At 36.2% G+C, this 27,243-nt stretch overlaps 1 long non-coding RNA gene across 4 annotated transcripts in view; it reads left to right on the top strand.

The window, feature by feature from the left end:
* Positions 1-27,243, top strand: part of LOC107319239 — a 197,489-nt gene that overhangs the window by 55,948 nt on the left and 114,298 nt on the right. For 3 of the 4 annotated variants that reach the window (XR_001557698.2, XR_001557697.2, XR_001557696.2), the window contains exons 3-4: positions 21,282-21,372; positions 21,876-21,947. This is a non-coding gene — a long non-coding RNA (uncharacterized LOC107319239). Of the gene's footprint in view, positions 1-18,286; positions 18,354-21,281; positions 21,373-21,875; positions 21,948-27,243 lie in introns of those variants that run through there. The other variant, XR_001557699.2, reaches the window with a different exon arrangement.

Raw genomic sequence — 27,243 nt, 5'->3', positions numbered from 1 at the left:
ACAGCTAAAATTGGGTATTTTTTGTGATATTGAAGAGCCATAAATTGCAGGATTAGAAAGGGTCTCTGAATTCTTTAAACTGTTGGGAAGCGTTTAAAAACATGGTGCTAAACTGGTGTATTTGCCTTAGGGGCGGACTTTTATGAAAGGCTTTTCCTTTTTTTTTTTCTTTCTTTTTTTTTTTTTTTAATAATTTTTGCTTTTACTTTGGTAAGTAAAACATGGAAAGAGGGTTGTGACCAATGTACTTCAGATTCTGAAGGAGCAAATATTCATTGATTCCAGGCCCTTTTGACTTGACCTTTAGAATGAATAATGAGTAATCTTCCTGTTGCCTAAAATACGTATTTGTTTTTATAATTTAAGTTTTTCTTTGTTTTTTTTTTGTTTCCTCTAAGAGCTTTCCAGCTGTTACAGTGTGATTCAAATGAGGTTGTATTAGTTGCATTATTTACGTTCACAGGTACATGTGTATAGAATGTATTTTGATGTATGCATTAGGATGCTCTATTTCACTTTCAGTACTAGAATTTGCTTTTAATTATGTTTATATGATTATAGAAAATAATAATCAGATTTTAAGTTTGTGTTAAACTTAGAAGTCAAAAATCCCACTCTTCTTTCCTTCAAATCCTGGAAAGAAATACAGGGGTTTGTTCTCACATTACTGATCGACCTCTAATGTTATGAGTATTGGCCACATCTCCAATGGTGTACCTTCCATTGTGCTTTAGTGCTGTCTCTGGCATAAGATTTTGCTTTCCTAGGGATATTTCCCTCAGGGCAGCTTTCTGCATGTGGCCACTGAACTTTGAGTAAGAGTTGCTTTAAAGCAGTCATTTCAGAAGCTTGATGCGTTCTTCTCTTATCTGGTAACTTTTTTCCCTACCCAAGTACTTAAATAAGCATTGTATGCATATTATCTAAAGCATTTGTTAGAAAGGCTTGAGGTGTAAGCTGAAAACTACAGAAAGCCTTGGTGTTTCTATTTGGTATTTTGATGTCCATGGAAAAATGAATATCATTAAACCTTCTAAGTATTTCTGCCAATATTTGGTTATTCATATTATGCTTACTTTTCTCCTGGAGTTTTCATATATCAGTGTAATTGCTCATTTCTAAATGTATTGCCACAAATTCACTTGCCTTTTTTTTTTTTTTTTTTTTTTTTTTACTCATTGTGTGGAAAAAAATAAGTGGTGTAGTTGTGATGTAGAGAAAATTGTAATCAATTGTTAGCCACTGTTTCTTGGCAGCAGATGAGCAGCTTAACATTTTTCTCTCTTCTTGAATTTTTACCCTTCATTTTACATATATTTGTGTGTGTTAATTTGTATTTATTATTCTTAAATATACTAAATAAGAACTCTCTGTATTCTTATTCACAAAAATACATATTCTTTTTTTCTGTCCATAATTCTATTTAAGAGAGAAATGAAGAGAGTAATTAATACATTGTATTTCTGGGCCATGTGGATTCTACACTGTTTTGTGTTTTGCTTATCTAATTGTTGCCTGTTAATGCAATGAGTCATGAGGCCGGGAGCTGAGAACCTTGTGATCAAAGAATAACGGAGTGAGCAGACTATGCCAATGTCTGCAAAGAACAGGTCAAGTTCCTAACTACGATTTTTCTTTTAGCAAAATTTCAGTCTCTCAGTAATAATTTAGTTGCGTGACAATTAGAGTAAAAAAAAAAAGATTGATTGACATTTAAACTCAGCATTAATAGCCAATTGGTACCTGCATTGTTGTTGCTCATCTAAAGCTGTATTTATTGTATTTATTCTTTTTGGGGAATAACATTTAATATTAATGTGGGCAATAGATAATGGGATGTTTCCCTGTCAGATATTTTCCATTGAATGTGTGGCAGTAAACTGGAAGAAGAAAAGTTTTCTAGCATGGATAAAAAATTTGTTTTAGAATTATCAGTGTTCTGCCTGTGTTGTACCTTGTTGGTTGGGCTAGGAATTGGTTACAGTGGGCATTTGGTTGCCAATTCATCATTTATTCCAACCGATACTTTATCATGAATAATCTTGCTGCAGTCAATGAGAAGCTTAAAGCACTGACAGCACACAGACACTTTGAGCCTAAACCTTTGCTATGCTATTACTGTTTACAAACTGAGTATGAACATAGTATGGCCCTCCCTACGTGGTTTTACCTTTTTGTAGCCAAAAGGTATCTTAACTATGCAGTAAAAATCCATGCTCTCATGCGGTGTTAATATGGCCTCCCATTTATAGACAACAGTGTTTATCAGGTCTTCATACTGTTGTCGGTTGTCAACACTTCTTAATAGTTACTATACAGTGGGAGCTATGGCAACTGTTGTTTCCCCTTTACTGTTCAGGAAGTGTTGACACTAACTATGCTGTTAGTAGCTCGCTGTTTAATTTTTGATACAAATCCTATTTATTTCTTTAAGCTTTATCTGTGATTATCATTGTTTGGAAAGCCCAGTGCTGCACAAGACAGTCCATGCTACTAATAATTGTGTTTTTCTCACACTGTTTTCTTGTCTGTCCTCAGGTAAATTTTAGCCCAACTTCTGAGTGCAAATGAGCTTTGCCAAGTCATTCCTTTTTTGAAGTCCCAGAGTGGAGGTAGAATAGTTTTACTCCATTCATAACAGTATTAATTTAACTGCACAGAGCTGTAGAAAAGATGGGGAAGGATAAAATAGAACTCATTGCATTTCCATCACAGGAGAGCGTGATATTTCTTCTAAAAGTTTGGATGGAAGTACAAAGGGAGGAAAAGATAAAGCCAAGTATTCTTCCTTCCAATTACTTTTTCTTCAGCATTGAATTTAAATTAAGAGGCCTTGTAGGATAGTTATTATTGAACTAAGTAGCGTTTCTCTCCTATTATAATAAAATAAACTGTTTCCTTTTCTTAATTTTGGTAGTTTTTCATTTGAAATAATGCAGAAAATTATAAAATCTGCAGCAGTTGATGAATGTATTTATTACATAAACATAAAGCTAGAAAATAGTTATTTTCATCGATATGTGATTTTATTTCATTACAACTGAATACTCATTTAGAATGAACACAGAGAATAAGTATGATACATTTAACAAGTATACCCTCAGAGAATCTTCCTGCCCTGAATACTTAGCAGCCCCTTTAAGTCAGTGATACGTGTAAATACAAATCACACAAAGTAGCATGTTTTAAGTATTTCCATATTCTATATTCAGGATTTAAAGTGCAGCAGTGAATAGAAGAGCTTAGCTGGATCAGAGCCTTATTTAGAATGGGGTGCGATAGTGCCGAGCAAAAAAATCTTAGGAAGGAAAATAAATTAGGTTAACTGTAGCAAACATGTACAATCATTTATGTCACCATTGCACATGACTCTGTGGTTTAAATTCAAGTGTATTGCCAAGGCATGTAAAGCTGTGACTATTAAAGGTTTTTAATGTTAGGTCTCCTTTAGAAGAAGAAAAAGTGCTTTAAAAACGTTTAATGAAGAAAAAATGTGACCTCTTGATTGATTGTTAATGTTTTTTGTTTAATATGGAAAGTGGGAAACTATTTTTGGAAACTATTGACTCTGAGGATCCTAGGTCTATAAGAAGAATATTAGTTTATAATCAAAATGTTGAAAATATTTCAGCTTCTATAGCCTTAGTTCTGTTTCTCTCCTCAAAGTAATAAACATCGTACACAGGAGTATTGCTAAAGTAGACTTCTGATGGCAACCTGGGGTGTTGGATAAAGTTACATTGCTCTGGGAGAAAAAGAAGAGTGGTGTTTTTATGAGTATTTTTACAGATGAAAATGCTTGAGAGAGGGTGGGGGAAGGGAATGGTATCTGAGCTGTCTTCACACTTATCTACTATTTTAAAATTGTTTGAATAGCACCACTTCTCACTGGTTGCTTAAGTAAACAGAATGTTTTTTTAGTATTTTGGACTTACCTGAATTTTCCTGCTGGATGCTTATGTTTGCAAGATACAGGTTGTTATTTTTGTGGGGGGGGGCTTCAAGTCTTGTGATGTCACTTTTTCACACTTTACTCTGTTGTTGGGGTATTCTGTGGCATATTTCTTGTCATTTTACAATAAGCATGTATTCACTCAGTGACAGATGAGGTAGTGCCACAGTGGCACTTACTTTCAAAACAAATATGATTAGTTCATAAATTAAAAGGTTGGAAATGATGCCTCCTGCTCTTCTGATTTTGCTGCTACTGCTATTTTTGTGACCAAAAAATGTTTAAAAATCATATTTTTTTAATTATATTCTTCTTGACAGCAAGAGGCTCTTTTGGACTAGCTGGAAAGCAGAGACTTTCAGCTGAGCAGCACTAGAGCTGCAGCACTAAGGGTAGGAATTACCAAGAAAGGTAGAAAAGCAGCCAAACTCTTGAGACAACAGTTTCTGATTTTGGATTGTTTTTTTAATACACTGGACATCTATAATCATCATTCTGAAGAGTGCTTCTTAGTTAATGTATTCCCAATTAGATGAGTTTTGTTTTGCACTGGAACATATAATTTAATCTTAAGAGATTAGGGAAAGTCCACAATATGTTTCCTTTACAGTAGTTATGGATTAACATTGGTCCTCAAAGCAGGTATCTACTGAATCAAACTAGAATTCACTCATCTGCTGAAAAATTGAAATAGTGGTCTATTCTAAGGGATCAGTGATCATCTGAAATTCAACAGATACTGTTGGGTGGGGAATAGCATGTTGGTAACTTGGTAAAATATCTCCCTCTGCTTTTTAATCTGTGAACTAGGATGGTATAATTTTGCAATGTAGTTTCACTTTTGCAAGCAGTGTACCAAATACCATTTATCTTATTGAAAGTATAAACAGTATAAATGAAATAAGATTTGGTAGATCTGGGCTTCCCATGGCATAGTTTCCTTGGCTAATTCCATTTTAAGAAGACAATAGTATTGTGTTTTCTGGATGATAGTGGCTGTACCACTTCAGAATGAATGAGAAGGTGGCTGGGAGAATAACAGGATAAAGAGAAAATTATAGTTTCACAGAAAGGGTTTTAAGAAAGTGGAGGAAGCAGAAGCAAACCAGTTAAAGAGCTGTAAAGAATGACCAGTGTTGTTTCATATAAATGGATGGATTGGCATTTAGAAGAAAGATGGCTATGCTTTAATGAAGACAAAAGAGACAGTATTCGGAACAGTGAGCAAAACAGCTTTGCCCGATGCAGGGATATGAAGGAAGGTTGTCAAATTTTCCTTGCAAGTAGTTGTTCTTGCCTCAAGTGAAGGGGAACCATCTTCACCAAAGAAATCTTATTGCTCTTAAGGTAGAACATAGCGTTTGTGACTGAATATTCAAAAATATTCAATTAAAAATAAAATAGAAAGCCAATGTAGTTAATTATCTAATTACTGAGAAATTTAGCAGTATTATTGTTATTATCATGAGGCCACTCTTTTTTAATTTTTAATGAAAGCAATAGTGGTAGAGAATTATTGGAAGTTTAGTGTGGAATTACGATCAGTTCTGAGGAGCCTTAAAAGGCTGCAAATTTTCATGCATCTCTGCTGCCATATGTAGCCAATAATTTCCATCACTGCATCTCTGTGGAAATTGAACAAAATGTCTTGATAGAAACAAAATTAACACAGGTCACACATCGCTCCATATGGCAAGTCACTGTGCCAAGACAACTCAAGGTGCTTTGTAGTAGATAGAAAGTCACTAATAAATACCTTTCTCTGTCAAGCAGTGTTTCTGTTATCTAAAGAAAGTTTGACATCTATGTCTTCAGCCAAGATCCATCACTGGTTTTCCATTACTTTATTACATTAGTTTAATGTGACCTAGAAGATGATGTAGATTCCTGACTCCAGGCATTTCAGAACTAAGCATAAGTTCTGTATCCTTTTGTACTCACTTCAGATACCTTGAGAAGAAAAGAAAGCAAAAAAAAAAACCCTTAAAATTGAAATGTTTAAATATATATAACTACTTGTGTTCAGCCTCTACAATCTTCTTGTTCTTTTGCAGCTTCTGTTCATCTCTCCCCTATTTCTGCATTTCTGCTGGGGAAAAAATGGGGCACATTTTGGTTTTAGATAATATATGGGAAGTTGCCATCAACTGTGACCATATAGGAATTATAGGGTGCGTTGTTTTTTACTCATGCTTTAGGCTGCAATGTGAAGGATCTGTACCATAGCCAGACCCTTTTAGTCAGCTTTACTAACCAGAAGGCTCCCAACTGAAATTCTGTCTACAGGGCCAAAATTTTGCCTATTGGCAACTACAACTTTCACATACAATTTTGTCTGTGGAAACACTGTGTTGTTCTTACTGAATCGGTGATTGTGTTTAGAATGAGAGAATCCGTAATACTGCCTTTAGCCTAGCATTATTGTGCTGTATTCTACATGCAGGTTTAGAAACCAGTTTCTGAAAATGCCTCATTAATAATGCAAGATGATGGCTCTTGCATCTTGTAATTGGCACACACACACATGTTGTGTTATTTCCTACATGACCATGACTCAAGGAATCAATGTTTGAACAATTATTCCTTCTTTATGGGCCTTCATGTAGATGCGGCATGGTTCCATAGTGCAGTAATCTTTTTCTGTGCTAGAACAAGCATAATCACCTGCACACCAAAAGAACCAGCCTGTGTTTTGAAAAACTGGGACTCGCACATGAGTGAAGCTTTCAAAAGTGTCGTAGGTTTTACTGACTTTTATGGGAAACTAGCCCTGTGATATTTGTTTAGAAGAAGAATTAATGTAAATGCTATTATTGTTATAGCTAAATTCTTAAGATGCTGTGTATTTATTTCCATTGCACTTGTGATGTAGCTGTGCAAATCTTTCATACTTGTTGAACGCTGATCTGTTGAGACACTATCTGGGTAGATATTCCAAATGTTGGTCTACTCACAGGCTAGGATGTCTTATCTCTCATAAAATCAAAAATCCAAACATATCTTCCTTTTGCCTCCAAATGATAGCATTCTGACTCTCTTATTCTTGCCCAGAAAGCCTGGTTTTAACAGAGCTTTAGCCAAAGATTTAACAGAGTCTGCTACGCTGTACACATTTCTCAGTTTTTATTGTACATAACTTTTCAGAGTCTTGAGCCTCCTATGTAATATAAGGTGTTAGAAACTCAAGTTATTACCAAAGTGGAAGCCTCAGGCAGGAGAGAAAATTGACAGAAAAAGACACACGCTTACTTTCTTACTCCTTTCCTTCCTGCTGCCTTTACCCTCCTCACCCAATGTACCACAGAATTTCAGAACTCTGGTTTCTGAAATGTCATTTTTGCTGTACTAACTTTAAGCATTTCAGATGTGAAAGAAATATGAAAACATCTTTGCCTGCACTTTTATTTCTCTGTATTTCAGTCTATCAAGTGTTTACATGAGACTGTGGCAGGATGCCACTCCCACGGCAGCAGTTAAATCTTCAAGCAAGCTGCCCCTGTTGCTTTTTCTTCTTTATTTGTTGCTCAAGTAAATTCTCCATTAAACCCTTGCCCTTGCCTCCCCCAATGGTATAATGCGATAGTGCCACTATTCCCTTATGGCACTGATCTACTTTCTGCTGAAAATTAAAGCATCTCCACTGAATTCAGAAAGATCCAATATGGCTCATAAAAAGAACTGTTACTTGGTACGAACTAAAATCATATGATTAAAATAGGAAATTTACTCTTCAGGCTGCTCAAATATCCAAACTTTCCTAAAACGTTTAAAGATGTAAATCTTTTTGCATTCAAGTGTTGGAAGTTCAAGAAGTGAAATCAGCATTATTTTCCATCTGTTTTTTTTCTTCTGGAGCGAGTCACAATGATTTAACATTTCAGATTTTTCCAAGATGCATTTCTTGAAGATTCGACCTACGATCTGTACGAGGATTCATTTTCTTTGAGTTTTGTTCCCCTTTATGTGGCTCATCCTCTAACCATTTATTAGGTTTCATTTGTCACTCAGAAGTAACAAGCTGCGGTACTATTTTACAGCTTCATGCAACCATGCTTGGGATTGCATTTTTAGACTTGATCTCTGTCTTTGGTTTTATCTTTGATACATCGCACTGTAGAACCATAATGCAGTATTTTTAAATGAATTCTTTACTTAATGGGCTGGAAGAATGTCAAGTAGCCCCTTATGCTATTGCGCTGTGTGCATGTTACGACTCAGAAAAGAAGATAGGGAGCTGAATACTTCAGAATTTGCTGAAGTAGTTCTGTGGTGCTACTCACAGGTGGCTGGAATTAAATTGACTAAGTGGTTTCTCCAAGCACAGCACCTGTCATATCTTGTCTCCTTTTCATAACTTCAAAGATATGAAAGTCATAAAACTAAGCCCAGTAAGGGTCAGAAGTCACCAGCTTCTTTGATTGATGTTTTGTCATATTTTGGCTCATTACTTCACCAGAAATCTTCTAAATGTAAGAATTTATGAGCTTCTACAAAATAAGTATTATTAAAAATGAGGCAAGATGGTTAGAGTGAATACAAATGTGTGCGAATCAAACCCTTATGTTTACAGGATGCACTTGGAATAAGAAGATACAATAGAGATTACATTCGATGTGTTTGTTATCTATTTCTTTGACCTTACAGCCACCTCACAGTAGCTCAACAGTTGTTCAAGGAAATATTTTTTTTTGCTGCTGTGTACAGAACATTCTTTTTAATGAACACCACAGGGGTTGCTGATCACTCTTAATGAGTTAGGAACAAGTGTCCTGCAGGTAAATTGTCACATATCTTTAGAAAAAGACCAATCGATGAAGGTGATGTACAGAGTGATAGTTATCTGTACTTCTCCAAAAGAGAAAACAAATATATCAATGTCCTTAATGTTGTTTTTTGTTTTTGTTTTTTATAAAAGACACTTAAGGAACTGGCAAAAACTTTGTTAGACTTGTGTTTCAGATTTTCAGAATCAATAACTGCAGTTGAACTGAGGGACTCTTACAAACTGTGGCAGCAACAACATTTTGAAGGGACTGAGGGTTGTCACCAGGAGAAAAAGGCTTGTTTTTGTCAGTGTTTCAGTACTTTTTATGGTCTTTTAGGAGAAACAGCAATCTCTTAATGTTACTATAATGTACTCTCTTTTATATGACATGCTTACTAGTATCATTTCACAATTACTTTGACTCCCTTATTAATTTGTAGTGAAAATCTCCCGTTAGAATTCAATAGATATTGTAAAGATGTATTCATTTCTAAATATTTAGGTCTGCATCTACTGTTTATGAAATGTACTTATTTTTTTCAATTGGATTTGGTGCAAGAGAGGCATACTCTTTTATGTACAGCTCCTTCATATTTTCCTTCTCCACTAGCAAAGATGCTTTTCCTAATTGAATGATACTGAAAGAAAAGAAATTTAAAGGTGAAAATATTAGGATTATTTTATGTGAAAATGCATCCCTCCTTTAGTCTAACAGCAGTAATTTTTAGTAAGTTTGAACATGATTTCTCATATATGTGCATCTTTTTTTTTTTGAATTTTTGATGATATCAAACAGCACAAGGCAATCTTTTCTAAAGGTGGATTACAAGAAAGAAGGGGACAGGCTTGCTAACAGGATCTGATAGTTAACAGGAAATAGTTTCAAACTAAAATGGGAGATTTAGATTGGGTAAAAGGAGGAGTTTTTTATGGTAGAGGTAGTGAAGCACAGGAACAGGTTGTCCAGAGATGTGGTGTATGCCCCACCAGGCTCTGAGCTCCTAATTGAGCTGTAGGTGTCCCTGTTCATTTTAGGAGAGTTGGAATGGTTGGCCTTCAAGAATCTCTACCAACTCAAGTAATTCTATGATTCTATTATTTAGATTAGCTAGCATAAAAACCCAGCTATATAACAAATACAGAATCAAGTGCACTTTTGTTATATCTGTTGTTTGTAAGCGTATCTCTGGTTTCTTAATGTTAGGATTCTTTTAACTTAAGAATACTTTTTATGTAAAAAAGAAAAGTTGTTTTGTGCTGTTCTGTTATTTTTTGTGCTGAAATGCATAAAGTACATTTTTAGTTTTTGTAAGAATTCGGAAAGTTCACATTGGGATGTTTTATTGTAATAACTGCAAGTAGACCACTGTTATATAAGAGGCCTGTCCTTCTAGTTTTTTAGGTGAAATGTAATTACATTGTGATTAAGCCAGAATAAACACTTACAGCTGTTTCTGACTTCAGGAAGTAGACAGTACTGAGTGGGAGAAAATGCTGAATCAAAAACTAAAGGAGAATTCTGGAACAGTTCACCAGTTTTTATTGGAAAACTTTCAATCAGTTTGTAACAGTACTTTCTTTTTAGTTTTCATTGGTTGAAAACGGTTTTCATTTCAGTGAAAATATATTTGTAAACACTTGGTTTTTAATCTATCTTTTTATTTTATTTTTTTTTCTTTCTTGTGAATACAAGAGTTTGAGTACAAGGATCTAGAGGATATTTAGAATTTTCAGTGCTTTTACTCATTTCTTTCCATGTTTCTTTTTCATATGAATATCTCCAACACAAGACAAATTAGAAGGGAGATGGGGAAAAAAGAATTGATTGCTATAAAGACTTCTCTGTGCTAGCACTGCTAAAAATTCAACAAATTTACTGTAGGAGAAAATGAGGGAGGTGAGACTGGAGGTCCCTTATAGATCATCTGATTACTGTACTTGCCAGCGCAATGGCTGGAAATTTTTATTTCTTGAGTATCAGTCTGCAGTCTAATTGTTTAGATCAGTGGCGACAAAACTTTTTGCTATCTGCTGTAAAAATTCATTTTAGTACTGGAGCGTGTAGTTGTTTTTGCTAATCTCAGAATGGTGGGGGTGCAGAACTTTGCAATAGTGCCAGTTCTTTGCTGTCGCAACTGTAGAACATGGTACAAACAGTCTTGCTCCAATTTTGAACAGCAGAAATTCACTGATCTCAGTAATGGAAGAAAACACTTCTGTACTCGGCTAAGAGATTTAGGCAAAATTAAGAACAGCCGTTAAGTATTTGTGTCTTATTTATCTGAAGCTGATGCGCCATGAAGAGCAGAGCACTTCTGGGTTGTTCTTAACTGGTCAGATTTTCCTGACCGGTATGTTTTTCTTGGACTGCTGCGCTTAAAACAGTTACCTTGTATGAGATGTTTCAACAAGTGGTAACACTCTTCTGAAGTGTAGGAAAAGCACAGGCTTTTCTATTCTGTGACCTCAGAATGTCCTTTAGATACTTCTCTTGTTGTTGCCTCCACTGGTTCATTTCAAGAATTCTCATGCCACGGTTATTCATCTTTGTTATACTATGTAGGTATATTTAAAGACATTCCTGTTAATATATCAGTTTAGTACATTTGATGATTGCCAGATTTCTGCTTCTGAGTCAGTCATTAGTTGTCTGCTGTGAATAGGATCTTTATCCACCAATATTAGCTCCTTTGTTATTTGAAGAGAGGCAATACGGAAAATGTAATTATTTAGGGTAAAAGTATATGCAGTATATTTCAGCTCTGCATGAAAATGTCTTCAGTTTTGTAACAGCAGGGACAGAGATGGAAACTTCTCTTACAGACAGATCTGGCTGTGGTTTTAATTGTCATTCTTACTTGTAATTCTGTTTTGGCTTCTCTGTTGAAAACTCTGCCTTTTTCTATGGTTTTACTGCTTTGTTTATAGTTCTGTTGATTTGCAGAATATAAATTACTTTATCATTATTTTAAGCTGTGGATGTTTTTTCTTGTACTTGCATTTTAAAAAGGATCTTTCTCTGTGAAAGAGCTCCAACAATAACACATAAAATTTGTGAATGTCATTACGGATGTCAGTGGCCTTCAAGAATCAGAGGTATTGATACATACGTTTTCTTTCACAATAGATTAATGGGCTATTGTACATCATCATCATTCTACAATCTTACTTGTGTATTGCAGTGCATTTTTTTGTTGAGTTTGCTTTCTAGTATATTTCAATTTGTATTTTTCTGAAGTCTGCACAGTAGAATTGGTTCAATTCAAAACAGAATGTAGCCTCTTTTTTGTAATTAAGAGTAATTGTTAATTGCTTTGTTAATTTTGCTAAAGCTTAAAGCATATTAATAGCCCATTCTTGAAGATACCACTTCAAGGTATAAGCCTAGCTTTATTAGTGCTAGTTGACTGAATATTACTATTTGTGAAAGCCAATTTTGCTTCCTGGGATATAAGTTTGGAACCTTAAACTTGGATCAAAACTCCTAAAATTTGCAAAGACAGCAGTAGTACGTTAATTGAACTGGGATTGTGACAAGATGTGAGATACAAATCTTGTGTAGTGTTTGATCTGTCCCTACGCTGTCAGAACACAACTAGTGATGCACAGACCATGAAAGTTGTGGTAGTTTCTAACAAGCAGAAGCCCAGCATTTTACCTAGAATTTTTCTAGCCTGTATATTTAGGATATGAAAATAATCACACCAGTTTGGGATCCTGAAACTCACAAAAAACCCAAACTTTACTTTGACTAGCAGGAGATATGAAGAATATGGCAAAATAGTATTTTTCACATGTCTGTCACTTATTCACTGATGTGAATGCATTGAAAATATTCTGATTTTTTTTTTTTTTAACTTCTTTTGAGAGAAGATCTAAGTAAGATTTCGGTTTTATCTAATTTGCTTTTATTGTATCTAATGAGACTGAGTTTTAGCTGTTTGAATTGTAGCTGTTGTTTTGGTTTGATCTGTTAGTTCAAATATACCACATCACATCAAGGAACCCTTGATTTATTTCCAGATCTTTTGCAAATGGATTTGCCAAACAAACAATTTTCTCAGAGTTATTTAGATTATTTATGGCATTTGGAATTAGTGAGAAAAGTGCAATAGATCACATTTTTATTAACACTTTAAATGTATGCTGATTACATTTTATGCAGATATGCAGAAAATCAGTATTTATTTAAGCTTGTTAAGGTAAATGACAAGGCTGGTCATTACTTCTGCCCTCAAGTGACTGGCCTCATGGATATTTCTAGCCATTCACAAACACTGGATGATGCTGGCTTAAAAATGAACCACCTTGAGGTTCCAGTTATCCATAGATTATGTATTCTTCCCTCAAAAATAGTGTTGCATGGATTATTTTACCAATGAAACAGTGTTTGTCCCATAATACAATGTTTGGTAGCTTGGATCTTTGTTTACATAAACTATATACAGAAAAAAGAAGTCTGTATTTTTAGTTCTGACAAGTATTAACATAGAATAGAGGTACTTGAAATCTTTCAACAAAACTTCTTTTCCTAAATCAGTATATTGAGTGAAATGAGAAAATGTTAGTAAGAGTTTAAAAGCTCTTTGAAATCCTCCATGAAATAGATTAACAACTAAACAAAATTCATGTTGAAACATGCTATTGTATTCATTGTCTCAAGTGGGAAAGCTGTGAAATATGAAAATAAAAAAAATCATTTAAAAAATTGTCTGCCAAATTGAAGACAACATTTTGGGGTTTTGGTTGGTTGGTTCATAGGTTGGTTGTTTTCTTCATTTGAAGCAGGGAGATCTGACTGAAGTGTTGCCTTTAAACAAATGAAATCTTGCTGTAAATTTCTTATATGACTTTAGAATGTTCTTGATGATGTAACACTGTTATTTTTTCTCAACAAGAGAAAACATTTCTGCAGCTTGAGTCCTCTGGACATTAACTCTGATTATTTTTCCATGCCAATTCCCTTAAAAACAAATGTTGTCCTTACAACAGCTTATGCCTCCTTCAAATTTGAACCCACTGACCATTTTTTAAAATATTTGTCATCGAAGTCTCAGATATTAAGTTCCTCCACATTTCATAAAAATTAGCATTAGATATTGGAGAGACCAAATGATGCTTTTATTCAGGAAAGTCCACAATTAAACTAATCTTTTATTAGTCATTAGGGATTCCACATGGACTCATTCTTGAAGTATAAATCTCACCTGAGTTATTTGACTTTGATAATTTTGAGGGTCAAAAAAATCATCAGGTGGGATAAGGGAAGGGTCCCAAAACCTCCAGTCAAAAGGAGCATCCACATATTTGAATTTAGAATAACTTAAGGCATTGAAATATATAAATCGCCATTAGAGTTTTGATGAGAGTGTTCAGAATATACATCATCTATGATAATCTGAACAGAAAATGAAATTGCTCTAATTTATAAGACTTGAGTAGAGATGAGGATTCACTACTACTGTTTCAGTTGTTATTACATCATTGATAGAAGAAAGGGAAACTTCCATACAGTTTAGATTTTAAGGAATACCAAACGTGTGCTTTTTCATCCCTTAGTTACCATAGTATCTGGTTTCCCTGGTTACCGATGACCAAGGAAGGGACACTAAGAAAGCTGAAGGCTTTTTTTTTTTTTTTTCTTTCTAGGGTAGAAAAAGGAGATTTTTTAGTGTGTGAGGACTGAATGTGCGAATAGTGCTGGAGGATAACAGTCAGGAATAGATTTTCTCTGAAATGGAATTTATAGATTTCACTGGAAACAGCTGAAGTAGTTAAAAGAAAGGAACTGGCTATGAGGAGCAAATTCTGATTCACAAATGACTTTGCTGGCCAATCCAAATGACCACTGGAGCATTTAGAGGCTGTGCATCTGAACCACTTCTTTATGTGCTGGGGACTTTACAAAGAACCAGCTGTATATTCATAATTCAGAGGCTGGAACTGTTAAGTGGTTCCCAGAAGGAAAATTTAAGGGTATTCTTTTGGTGTTTCTTTATGGTGTGCTGTGTTTCAGAACTGTAAAGTTACATATGGCAGATTAGAACAGAGAGAGTTCTCAGTTTTGTGGTTGGTTGTTTTAATTTAATTTAATTTTTTCTGTTTTAAATCAGAGCATTGTTGATTTACCTTCTTGCTTTCAAATGCACCTATTTCACATCCAGAAAACTTTCTGAATGATTCTGCACTTTAACAGAAACTCAGTACAGCAAATGTTTGTAAGCAGCTTTCATTTTGATACTTACAGAGCAAAGGAATCAGTAATTGCTTTCATTCCTTAGACTGGTTGACGTGTAATCAGAGCTCTGATCTCTGGGGAGAAATAATTCAAGCCTGGAGATTTTTTGATACCTCAGTAAAATATTCTTGGACATTTTAATATTTTCATTCCATGAAGATAGGCTTATGCTGGAGAAGCTCTTCACAGTGAATCCCCACAATGGCAAGAACAGTTCCGCTGTTTATGTTCTAGAATCAGTAGCAGCTTAAATGGGATTAAGGTTTACTGCTGGTAGCTTTATAACCATATATTTGTTATATTTCTTCATTTCTCTGGGAAATTACAGCTACTAGGCTGACCCAGCTCCTCCCTGTCCCTAAATCAAGACTATATGGAGCCTTAAATACAAGAATACTGAAGTTTATTGTGTGTAAACTTTTGTATATGGATGAAATTGTAATTCACGATCTTTAATGTGCTCTTTTAGTTCTCTTCATGTGGGCCAGATGGTAGGAAGCAGGCGATTTTCATAGCCAGAGAATTTTAAACATGTGATTGTGATGTTAGTAGTAAACGGATGATTTTGCTACTTTTCATTGTTGGACTTCTGTCCTGATTTTAGATGAAACCAGGACAGCTTGTTGTTAGCCTATTTGGTCAACCTTTAGTAAGTTTTGCTTTACAAAGGTTTACTTTACAATTTTATTTTCTAGTTTAATTAAATATATATATAAATTGTCTTCTAAGGCAGAGATTTATTAAACAAAAAGAGATGAAAATTATTAAGTTGTAACCTTAGCTGTTATTATTTAACAGTATAAATTGATTTTCTACTTATATCTGTTTCAGTGTCCAAATGAGAGTAACAGGCATAATTATGTAAGTCTAAGACAACCACTGTATGGAACTGCATATAAAATCTGCCATAAAAATAGAGTATGTATTGAAAAGGGCACTTTTCTAGAATTCAGTCAAAAGGTTGTCAGTGCACATATTTTGCTACTTGTGCATAAATATTAATTTAATTTGCTGTTCTGTTTTGCTGACATGTTCCAAAAATGTCTATCATAAGAGTGCACTAAATTGACCTTAGCCTTACTAAATTTTACAGGCATACTGGGAGTTAATTCACTTCAAAAAAGGTATTGTTGCCAGTAGTTGTTAACTGTAACCTCAGATGTTCATGGGTGGCAATGAAGTTTTGCTTCAAAACGGAAAGAAAAGAGAGAAGAAAAAGTAAATAAAAGGAATTTGTAGTCGGAATGTAGTAGTTTAGCAAAAGCAGGGAAAGCATGTGTGAAAATAAGTGATAACCTGCAGCTCGTTAGATGAATGCCTGATGAACTCACCAAATCACCTAAAGTGCTGGTGTTGGCACAGGTGTTGTGCCTTCGTTCTCACTGTTTGCAAGTGCAGTTAATCTAAGTAAAGAGTCAGCAGTTGGAAAGTGAGGTATATAAAGAAATTTTGAGAGAAGCATGATAGTATTCTTCCATTAATACAGTATTTTTGCTCAGAGGGTTTTTAGCTTTTGTGTAAAAGGACTGTAGTTATATAAAAGATCTCAGTAATTGGTAAAAAAGATATTAATTTGTTTTCAGAAAGGAATGAGAAATACCTGTTATGTAACAGTAGTGAAAACTAACTAGAGACTGGAAGGACGAGGCAGGGATGAGTCTGGGTAAGAGCAATGTAATAATGTGTATGTTTTTTTCTACAGATAATGAGGAAAGCCATACTAATAACTTCTTAGCAATATTTTAATGCTTAAAGCTGTGTGTGGTCTCCTTATTAAATACAGCTTTTACATTTCAGGAGGCTGTAGAAAGGGATTTAAGCCCATACTCACATATATTAATAACTACTACTGTACAGAAGAGATCTTACAGTTTCTTTTTCTGATTGCTATCATAGTTGGTGAGTTGTAGTTTATGAAAAGGTTTCATGGTGTGAACAGTGTACTTGCACAGTGTTCCCAAAATTTTCAGAAGATGTGGTTTTTACCTTTATTTATTTATTTTTTAACTTGGATTTCCTGAATCTGATTTGGGCAACTGTTTAAGAGATAGGAAAATCTGAATGTAGCTCATTAGTATTTTGTGCTATCTTTATATATGTAATAGAGTCAATGTGCTGTGCATTTTCATTCATTGAGAGGGAGGAAAAAGGATTTCATGTTTTATGAAAGATACCTATATTATAATGATTAATGACCTAAAGATGTTATTAATATAAAAAAAACAATAATAATTACTGTTCAGTGGAAGCCATTATTTGAATGTGTGCATTCACACTCCTAAAAGTTGAACACAAAAGATAGCAAGTCAGCACAACTCCATTGTTGTATTAGTGTCTTCAGAGCTGCTTTGTTTTATGCTTTCTTTCCTGAGGAGATCAATAATGGATGGTTGACATCATTCCTTCACTGCTCAGAAATGAGAAAGCCTAAATGCATTTCTTTAGGGCAGGCATGTTTTTCATCCTGAGCTGAAAAGCCTGTAATTGAGTGGGGTTTATAAGTGTGATTGCTATCAGTGTGTGTTCCAGTTTGATGCGCCTGTGAAAGGTTCTGCTGGCATTTACCTGGCTCTTAGGGATGTTGACCTCATCTCCTAAACCAGCCAGCATGTGAAATGTCTCTGCTGAGAGGTACAAACACAGAATGATCCTAATACTCAGGAGCATTAAGGCTTAGTTTGTGATTGCATTGGTAACTTTCTTGAAGTTTGCCAGCATAATATGCACATACTCTTATTTTAATTTTAAAAAATTATATTAAAAAAAAATTAATAAAAGGTATAGCAGAAAATAGATGGGGATGGCCCCCTGCAATGTTAACCTATACTTGCATCCTCCCAGTGAACAGGGGGATACTTTATCAAGTTTGCTATCAGTAAGAACATGGGAGAAATGGACAGTTTGCTTGACAGTTGTTTCTGTTATTCATCAGTACCAGTACCATTTAGTTCTCCAGTCATTAATACAAACAGAAATGTACCAAAATAAAGTTGAAGTGACACAGCAAGGCAACAAAGCATGGCAGGATTGGTGTGACTTCACAGTCAGGGTCTCTCCCTCACGTAAGCTGTCCTATTGCAACTCCAAGTGCCTCGAGGCATCCCAGAAATCAGCACTGATACAGTGGCTCTCAGGTCTTGCTGGGACACTGACTATGTTCCTGTATGGGAACTGTTGTGTCCTGGCCTGAACCACTGATTGAGCACCTGTGATAAGGACCTGCTCAGCCCTGGGAGCACAGGTGAAGGCAATTCAGCTGTGTGAGCAGAAGGGGTGGAGCCTGGCTGCACCTCTTTTAGACCTCATTTAAAGGCTAACTGTCACAGGGGAAGGGTCTTTGGTTGGAGGTCTCTCCATCTAGAAGCTTTCCCTTGTGAAGCTGGAACCTTCTGATAGAGGTGAGCAATCTTCTTGCCTTCTTTTATTGTAGCTTTCTATTGTGTTGGTCCTTCTGTCATCACAACTCTGTTGTAATGCCTTTTCCATTGTACTGGTCTATATAACTGCTACAATTCCCTACCAAAATGAAAAAGGCAAGAGAATGTTCCAGAGCTGGGAAGCTGGCCTGATTTTACTCTGACTTTATTTTCCTTTTTGGTATACTTTTAATGATATGTGTGCAACATACATTCTCTAGACTAACTTATGTGTACAGGTGGATGTGGTGAAGGTCAGGCTGACTTTGCAGTTTGCAGCTAGGTCTATGTGCTCTCTCTTTTGTGACTTTGATTTGCATTTCTATTGTCTCGGTGGCTTTTTTTTCCTCTTGGCTATATTTTGAAAAGAAGCAGTGACTCTGCGGAGTTCTGCGCTTTTGGGAATCCTGGAGGATGTTAATTGTGACCAAGAGAGGATTGCCTGCTACTGGATGGAGCCCAGCATCTCTGTGCTGCAGGCACGTGCTGGAAGGAGAGGCTGGGGCTGGACCCTGCCAGCTGGGACTAATTCTGGCATGTTCTGGAGAGTTCTGCAGCACCTGGCACTGGGCACAGCTGAGCCAGTTAGCACTGATATGGTGCCTCCTGAGGAAGCACATTAGAGAGAGAGCAGAAAGTGCTGCAAAGCATTGGGATGAGGGATTTTAAAAAATAATGGTAATAAAAAAAAACAGGGTACACCAAGGTCAGGGTAGGTGGTGCTCGGTGGGGGAGCTGATGCCTGCTGCAGCCCTGCACTGGAGGAGGTGGGTGTGCTGCTGAGAGGTGTAGCTGGGGCGGTGTCCTGCTGAGCTGTGGTTTGATGAACCCACCTTGGGGCCAGCATTGTGGTGTTGGAGGGCACTGCTTTGCTGTTAGTTGTGGCCGCAGAACTTTGTTTCCAGAAGAGAAAGAAAACTGCAGCGTGCTCTAAGTGCTGTGTCTGAAATCTGATCTATGTCTTCCTGGCTTGTATGGATTTGGTTCTATCTGAAGCAGTATTCCTGTGTTGTTTTTGTGTGTGTGCAATAGAAAGAGGTGCTGGTTCTCTTGCACGTAAATATGCTATTTGTGAATTGAGTTCCAAACTCCTTTATCAATGCTGATTGCTGCCTGGGGAAATGATTCCAATATATCACAGTCTGAGAGAAAAGAGACTTGGGAGTAGCTGGATGTTCCAGAGCAGGATGAAAAATGAACACGAGGACTCATAACAAATATAAGCAATTTGTAGCACAGAGGTGTAGGCATTGTGTTAAATGCATTTAAAATATTGCATGTAAATTGAATAGACAGCCAAGTTTTAAGAAGAAGGAAGAAATGTGCTATGAATCAGTGGTTAATGAGGTGTAATGAATAGGTAACCTTATTTTTAATTTATTTTTAAGTAAATGTAATTTTTTGGGTTTTTTCCCCCTGTATTGGAATCAGCCACATTTGCTTCTGTTGAGTAGCGTTTTATTAAAAAAATAAGGTTTCTTCATTTGCTCTGCCTACAGCAGAAAACGTTGCTCAGTGTTGGGAATGTGGGCAGCATGTTCCTTGCAGCACAGCATCTAAAGGCAGTTGAAGGAATGCTTTTCCCTTCCTTTGCTATGGTGCAACAAGGAGGGCCTACGGGAAAGGATAAAAAATAAATCTTTGAGGTGTTCATTTTCGGTGGCATCCATCACTTAGTCTTGCTCAAGCCTTTATTTTAAGCTCATGAGTAAATCTATGGGGTATTTTCAGGTCGGTGGGGGGTTTTTTGTTTCTGCAGTGGAGATGTAGCAATACCCTGGCAAAGCTGTTCCTAAAGAAAATCAGCTTCTTTTTCAGACAAAAGTAGATAATTTTGGTAGCATAGATGTTTTGCTTTATATAATGGTATAATGGCTGCAACTGAAATGATGTGTAGAGAAGCAACGTGTTATAAAAATTAATGAAATGCATTGAACAGAATAGAACGTGATTCAATTACAATGATAGCATAATATTGATAGTGCAAACAGTTTGATTTTACCTGAGTACTAATCTGATTACTTTAGCAATATGTTGTGTGGTAGGTGTACACCCACATGGAAGGTGCTTTCTCTTGTAATGTTATCATATTTGTCATTTTTAAGACATTATTTGCTGATTTTTACAAATCAGGAATGTATTCCAATATAATGCAGGTGTCATTTTGAATATCTTTGGAAGCAGAAAATCTTGTGTGATTTGGGGATGCTTCTTGGTCACCTCTAGAGCAAGAGTTCTAGATCTGTCTTTTCTCAAAATTAAGGACAAATCTGTTCTGTAGCCAAGGATTTTACTGTAGCTCTTTGCTGAGAGAGACCAAGGACAGCTGTAGAGCCAGACAACCTGATGTGAAATGTGCCAATGCAAAAATACCTGACAGGCTGATGTGCATCAGTTTTAATGATAGACTGTGTCTCACACTCCAGATTTTGTTTTCTATATTTAATAGAAGTTGTTCTGAAAGTTATTTTAATAGTTTAAGAAGAATAATGGATTGAACAGCTGACTTGGTATGGCTCCCAAAAAATAAGGGCTCAGTCTAAGTGGCAGTCTTGCTGTGGAGTTCAACATTACTGTTTAATGCATACTCATAGAAATGAACTGCTGAAGAACAGACGTGGGGTTTTGTGTGTGTGTGTGTGTGCTAGTAACTTATATGAACCAGTACTGCACAGGTTCCTGTGTGACATTATGTTAACAGTATGTTATTTCCTTTAATATGCTCCAGTGCTTGAAGTGTGAAGCCAGCAGCATTCAGCATCTTATTTTGATCATCATTTGACACCTCATTCACTCTTATAAACATAGCTAGCCAGCTCATCTGTTACCTGAACTGTGTAGTTTTGTCTTGTCTTAGTTTATTGCACAATTGTCTTACATTTGGCAGTCATTTGTGAATTTTTTTTTCAGGTGAACAGCAAGTCATCAACAAATCTGTGGTGAAAGTTCCGATATTTCAAAGGACGTATAATCTGCTGTGCTTTTCAGAATCCCGAAATAGGTAAGACATAATCAAATTTTAAACTACATCATGTTTTGCCAGTCAGGCACCATTATAATTTGAGAGGCGTGATGTGATGCAATGAGATGTGAATGACATAACCTAGTGTGACATAACTGATAGGCCAACATAAAAACTTAATAGCATTTCCAGTAGGTTTACTGTACTCTGCTGTACTGCCCAGTCAGTCCCCTGTCCTGTGTCAACATTTGGGTCAGGTATTTGGTGTTAAACTAATTACAAAATGTAGTAGTTTGCTTATTTGTGAGGAATGCATCAGATGTTTGTGTACCCTTTTTGAACCTGCTGGATATGAATCGTGTTCAACTATAAAATTATTTCACTTTACTTACCTGGGAATTATTTGTCTTAGTTGTAGAAGGTCAGCAATGTAGCTACTCAGTACTCTTCACTTCTTATTGTAAATCACCTAGAAGATTCATGGTAGTGTGACTAGATAGAATTTAACTGACTTCTCCTTTTTTTTTTTTTTCTTCTTTAAGCTACAGAAGAATTAATAAAGGCATTACCCCAGTGGTTTTCCTGTAACTAACCGTGATGATGGCTTACCCAAGGTATTGTAAGCGGTGTCTGCTTATCTTCTGCTTTCTTGATGCCATAAGGTTTCTCTAACATCATGAGAACCAGTTGCTATAAGTAGATCCTAAGCCTCCTAAAATGGCGTTCAATACCTAAAATAAAAATAACATTAAAATCAATCTATACATTCAACTAGATACAGGTACTGCAGTTTTTTGGTGGTACTTTTTTCCTATCTATAGAAAGTTAGTGAAATTTGAAATATAAACTTACAAGGCAGAAGAGATGAAAGATGAAACAAAGGTAATGACACGATCCAAAAGAGATTTGGAGATATGTTGCTAATGAACACCAATCTTTTGTAAGTTGTATTAAACACCTGAATTCTACAAGTCTGATAAAAATATTTTTTCCTGAGATCTTTAACTGCATTAATCTGTACTGGGAGCCTCTAGATTCCTTTGTTTTCTACCTTTCTCTTGAACTTGTGTCTTTATGGCTGGCCCCGCAAGGATATTCAGAAATAGGGGCAATGCAAACAGCACAGCAGGCTTCTCTGAAGGTTTTATGAGCTCACTGATGAACACTTGTTTTATGGTTTTCTTCAACCTTTTAAAGTTTATGTGACTCAACAAGTAATCCTGTGATACCTTGCTGATTATTATATAGCCTGTGTTTGCTGACTGACACAAGTGTCTTTCATCAAAGATGGGAAGGACACATGGGTTTTTAATTTATGAACAGTGGACCAGTTTCATCCCTTAAGTAACTCCTGTCTCCCCACAGGTGATTTGTTTGGTTCATAACTCCATCTTTCCCTAGGCAAGCAGGTAGTTTCAAAACCATGCAACTATGGTGATGGAAATGTTGCACCATGCAGGAGAATTTAGTAAGGTTCAAATCTGTTATTAGTTACTAATAGCAAGAGATTCAGAAGTCTTAAGACAGAAAATTATCTAACTTCATGCTGTTCCAGCCTTAGGTTTATGCTTATGGATCTGAAGTGCCCTTCTGGTATGTTCTGTTTCCTCTTTTCACCCAAGAGGGAAAATTCATGGAATGCTACTCCATGCACTGCATGTGTTTTCTTTGCTGAGAAAAGCATTTTGTTACTTGCCTTCCCTTCTGTTCAAGTAGCAGTGGAATCAACTCTTTCTAGTGGCCAGTGAATTGTTTTAAAGTTTTTTTCCCAAATTTGCTAAGAGCTTGTCAGTCAAGAGCTTATCAAATATTTTTTACCCTGCTCAGATCATGTTTATGCCTCCTATAGGAAAAGACTATCTGCTAGATGCTATTTACAATTAAAATAATTTCTTGGAAATGTACATTGTCCACTTAGCATTTATTCCATTGCTTCAAGCCTCGTCTTTAAGTGCTGGTATTTATGCTCTACATTTGCCACGCTAAGTGTGTTGGTATAAGGTATAACAAGGGGGGCAGCCTTGTTCCCTAGTCCAGCATTAATACAAGGCCTAAGCTATGAATGTGATAACTGACTATACATTATAATTATTCTTAATTCTGGTATGGAATCAAATGAAATTCATCATTAATGATTGAGTTTTAGAGTGAACTTGTGTGGGGCATGGAAATATGTATGCTGAAAGAAATTTATGCAGATTAAATCCATTAGCAAGTTTCTGCAAAGCTCATTAAGCAAAATATCAAATTCCACTTAGTTCTTGTGCTGCTCTCATTAGACAACTTAAACTGTACTATTTCATACCATGCAAGTAAAAATCCCTGGTGTAGTTTCTCACTAGTGAATTCTCAAATATTTATAGATGTCATACTAACATCTTGCACCAATAACGTTTTCTCTCTGTACTGTTCCATTAAGTCTGTATAAAGATGGAGTTGCCTGGCTGCTGTGGTGGGGCTCTCTGGAAAAGTAGTGTATAGATATAGTTCTTATGATGGTAGTTTGGCACGATAGCTGACTTTAAAGCATTTCTGTAGCTGTGTGTTGGGTGTTGATATACTTTAATAAAAACATATAGGTATTTATATTAATCTGGCAGAGACCAGATTAGTTTTGGTTTGGTTAGACTTGCTGATCTGATTCACCACCTGGCTTTGCAAAAGTTCTGCCACAGAGGAAGAGGAGAATGTGCAGATGTGAGTCGAGAGGGAGGGAGGATGGAAATTGCTTCTTTCGGAGGAAGTATTGGCTTCTGGTGGTTTAAGTCTTTGTGTTACTGTGGGAATACTGTGATCGAATCTCTAGAAACCCAAGTCAAATGAAAGTAAGTGAAAACCATAAGGGGAGTTGGATTGTGAGAACTTGTAATTACTTTTGGAGGGAAAAGGGGAAAAAATGTGATCCCCTTGTCTGTCCATTTACACACAAAAAAGAAAAGATGCAGAAAGTACAAGCTAATATTATTATAACTTGCTCTACACTGATGGGAAATCCAGAAAGAATGGAGAAACTTGTCTTTCCTTGCTGGTCTCCCTGTTGTCGGTACTGTGAAGTGCCAAAGAAGTTTTCATTTCCATACCCAAACCATTTTGTCTAATGTGAGTTTTCACAGTTTTGAAATGACCATGATCTCAGCCATAGGATGGCCGGCAGGTGGAGAATACCTTCACAGTTAAGGTCCATTTCCTTTTATTTTTTTTCGTCCTTATTTTGAGTTAAAACAGTAGAGCCAGAAAACATATATTCTTAGTTCCTCTCTGCATAGAACGTGAGGCAGTATTTTGATTTCAAACTAAGCTAATGGTATTTTTAGCATATGTCTTTTCCTCCACTCTTTCTGATGCCAGAGTAGTTAGAATTTCTGGTTTAACCTTACGCTGGAAGCAGCTGTGTATAAGGGAGTAGATGAATTCTTGCAGTGCCACATGTAGTGTCCTTTGCTGCCTTTGATCATTTGTCATTTTGATCATTACACAGTTTGAACAAAGTAGCTAATCAATCCCTTCTCATTGTGTCCTTCACATACTGCTTTCTATGAGCTTTGTGCATTTCTTTTATATTCAGAACTGTTCAGTAAATATTACCAAAGGTCTGCTCAGCACCAGTGGGTGGGCCTGCCATTCTGCTGTGAGAGAAGGGGTGTTCCTGTCACCAGATGGCACCCCATTCAGTCAATCAGGAATGCTATGAAGCCACAACAGGCTACCTGACTCCATGTGAGGAATACTTTGTATGTTCAGTTTTCTAAAAAGAATGTTTTGTTTTTCTTAATTATGTGACCACTCAAGAGCTGAATCCTTCCTCAGCTGTGGTGAGCTCTGCAGTCCCCTGATCTTACTAAGGGAAAGGAAATGTGTCAGCTGAAGACTTGGTAGCTTTCAGGGGGAGGGAGCTCATGACACAGAAGTGGGCCCTTGGTTTTGAATTGTGAGAGGATGAGGAAAGAGGAAAGGAAAAAATTTCATGTTTGTTACTTTATGTCAGGATTGCCTTTCCTTCTAGACTGTAAGTCATTCCAAATCCCTTTGTTAAACCATGAATACATGGTATGCTAACCAAATAATTCCCCCTATTATACTTTACATGCAATAAAATTCTTCAAATTCAAAGGTCACCAGCCAGACATGTAAAATGACTTCATGAACGACTTCAGCTCATTAATCATGCCTCGGTGTAGCAGTGACTCTTCTCTGTTCATTAGAATAACACTTCTTTGCACTTTATGGCAAACCATCATTATAATGCAGAACAAGGACAACAATGTGAAAGACTTTTAATGAGACTTCATAGTTGCTCATGGTGGGACTCCCCATCCTCTTTGCTTTTGAAAGAGCTGTCTGACAAAGGTTCAGAAGGATTTCTACCTGATGAAGAGAGCCAGGATGTGAGTTTCACAGGGAAAACTGTCAATGAGCTTATAGAAAGCTGCATAAACCTGGCTGCCCTGTTGGCTGAGCTGTCAGTCTTCAAATAAATACAGAGAGAAGATCTGTAATTGTTCTCACCACACCTAAGAGATTTTATGCTGTATCATTGTCATATGCAGCAGTTCTCAACTCGCTGAGGAAAAGCAGCATTTAAGATCCTCAGGATCTTGAGTGGACTCTGCACTTAATAAGGAGAAAGTCTGTAGTTTAATAGTTATCAATTACTGAGGAAGATAAACTCTTCATTGGAACCTCTGAAACTCAATTGTCTCACCAATATTCTTGCAGTTAGTCTAATATTGTTTTAGTCCTTACCTTGGATATGACAAAAAAATGCAATCATTCCAATAGTGCTGGACTGACCTAATTTAAATCCCCTTTAATAAATATTTTAAGGGATGTAATAATAAGGGATAATAATAATTTAGAATCTTTCTTGTGTAGATAGAATAATGAAATTGCAAAAATGGCTTATAAAGTTTTGTGGATGTTCGTTTTTAATTAAAATGTTCTCCTCTGTTTTCCCTCAGGAGCATAGCTACTTTGTTAAGCACTAGAAAAGATAGCAAGGTTCCTCATAAAAAGAAGTAGCAGTTTGACTACTGACCTTATGATTCTATAACTCTTTCATTTCTTGTCTGTCAGCCTGGTACAGGTTCTCTCCCTAAAATAAATACTTACAAATCCAGGTCCTAATCTTCTCTTTCCCAGTTTTCAACATTTTATTTTATTTTTTGAAAGCAGCTGCAGTTTTAATTCATATGAGAAGCAGCTTAAGAGCTGTTTTGCTTTATCCTGGTAGAGAAATAGTAGTAATTTGACACATAGCTTAGGATCAATAGTATAGCTAAGGTTGGAAGAGTCCTCTCCAGTCATCTAGTTCAGCCATCCATCTCCCACCAATAAACCCTGTTCCAGTGTACTGTACTATGTCTACACATTTCTTGAATACCCCTAAGGATGGTTACTCTACCACCTCCTTGGGCAGCCCGTTCCAGCACCTGACTGCTCTTTTGGAGCAGAATTTTTTCCAACCTGAATCTCCCATTTCTTCTATTCCTAGCCACAGCAGTTAAAAAAACAATGTTATAATCAGTGCAGTTCTAAGATATTTGGATGTATTTTGCTTTGCCATCTGCATTTTTCCTAGAGCTTGTGACAGTGCTGAAGATATTCTTCTAATCCCTGTACCTCTCATCTCTGTGTCTAATCTCCTATGCATTTTTTTCTGCATCACTGCGATTGTTCCCCACCTATAAATTCACTATGTGCTCCTAAACTCTATGTCCTGAAATGGACTTACTCTAGGAGCAGCTGCTTCCCCACCTTTTCTGCTGGTTTTTTTCTGCAGTTTCTGTGATATTTTGTGTATTCATCTTTTTTCTCTTCACTGGCCAAGGTCTCTCTGCACATGAGTAACAGGTGTGTAAAGGGCAGAAAAATTGTTTTCTGTCAAGACTGGAATTATAAGAAGAGGTGATG

This window comes from Coturnix japonica, chromosome 11, assembly GCF_001577835.2.
Source record: "Coturnix japonica isolate 7356 chromosome 11, Coturnix japonica 2.1, whole genome shotgun sequence".
NCBI lineage: Eukaryota > Metazoa > Chordata > Aves > Galliformes > Phasianidae > Coturnix > Coturnix japonica.
Note: the sequence above shows the minus strand (reverse complement) of the source record. Positions and strands in the feature narration are given on the sequence as shown.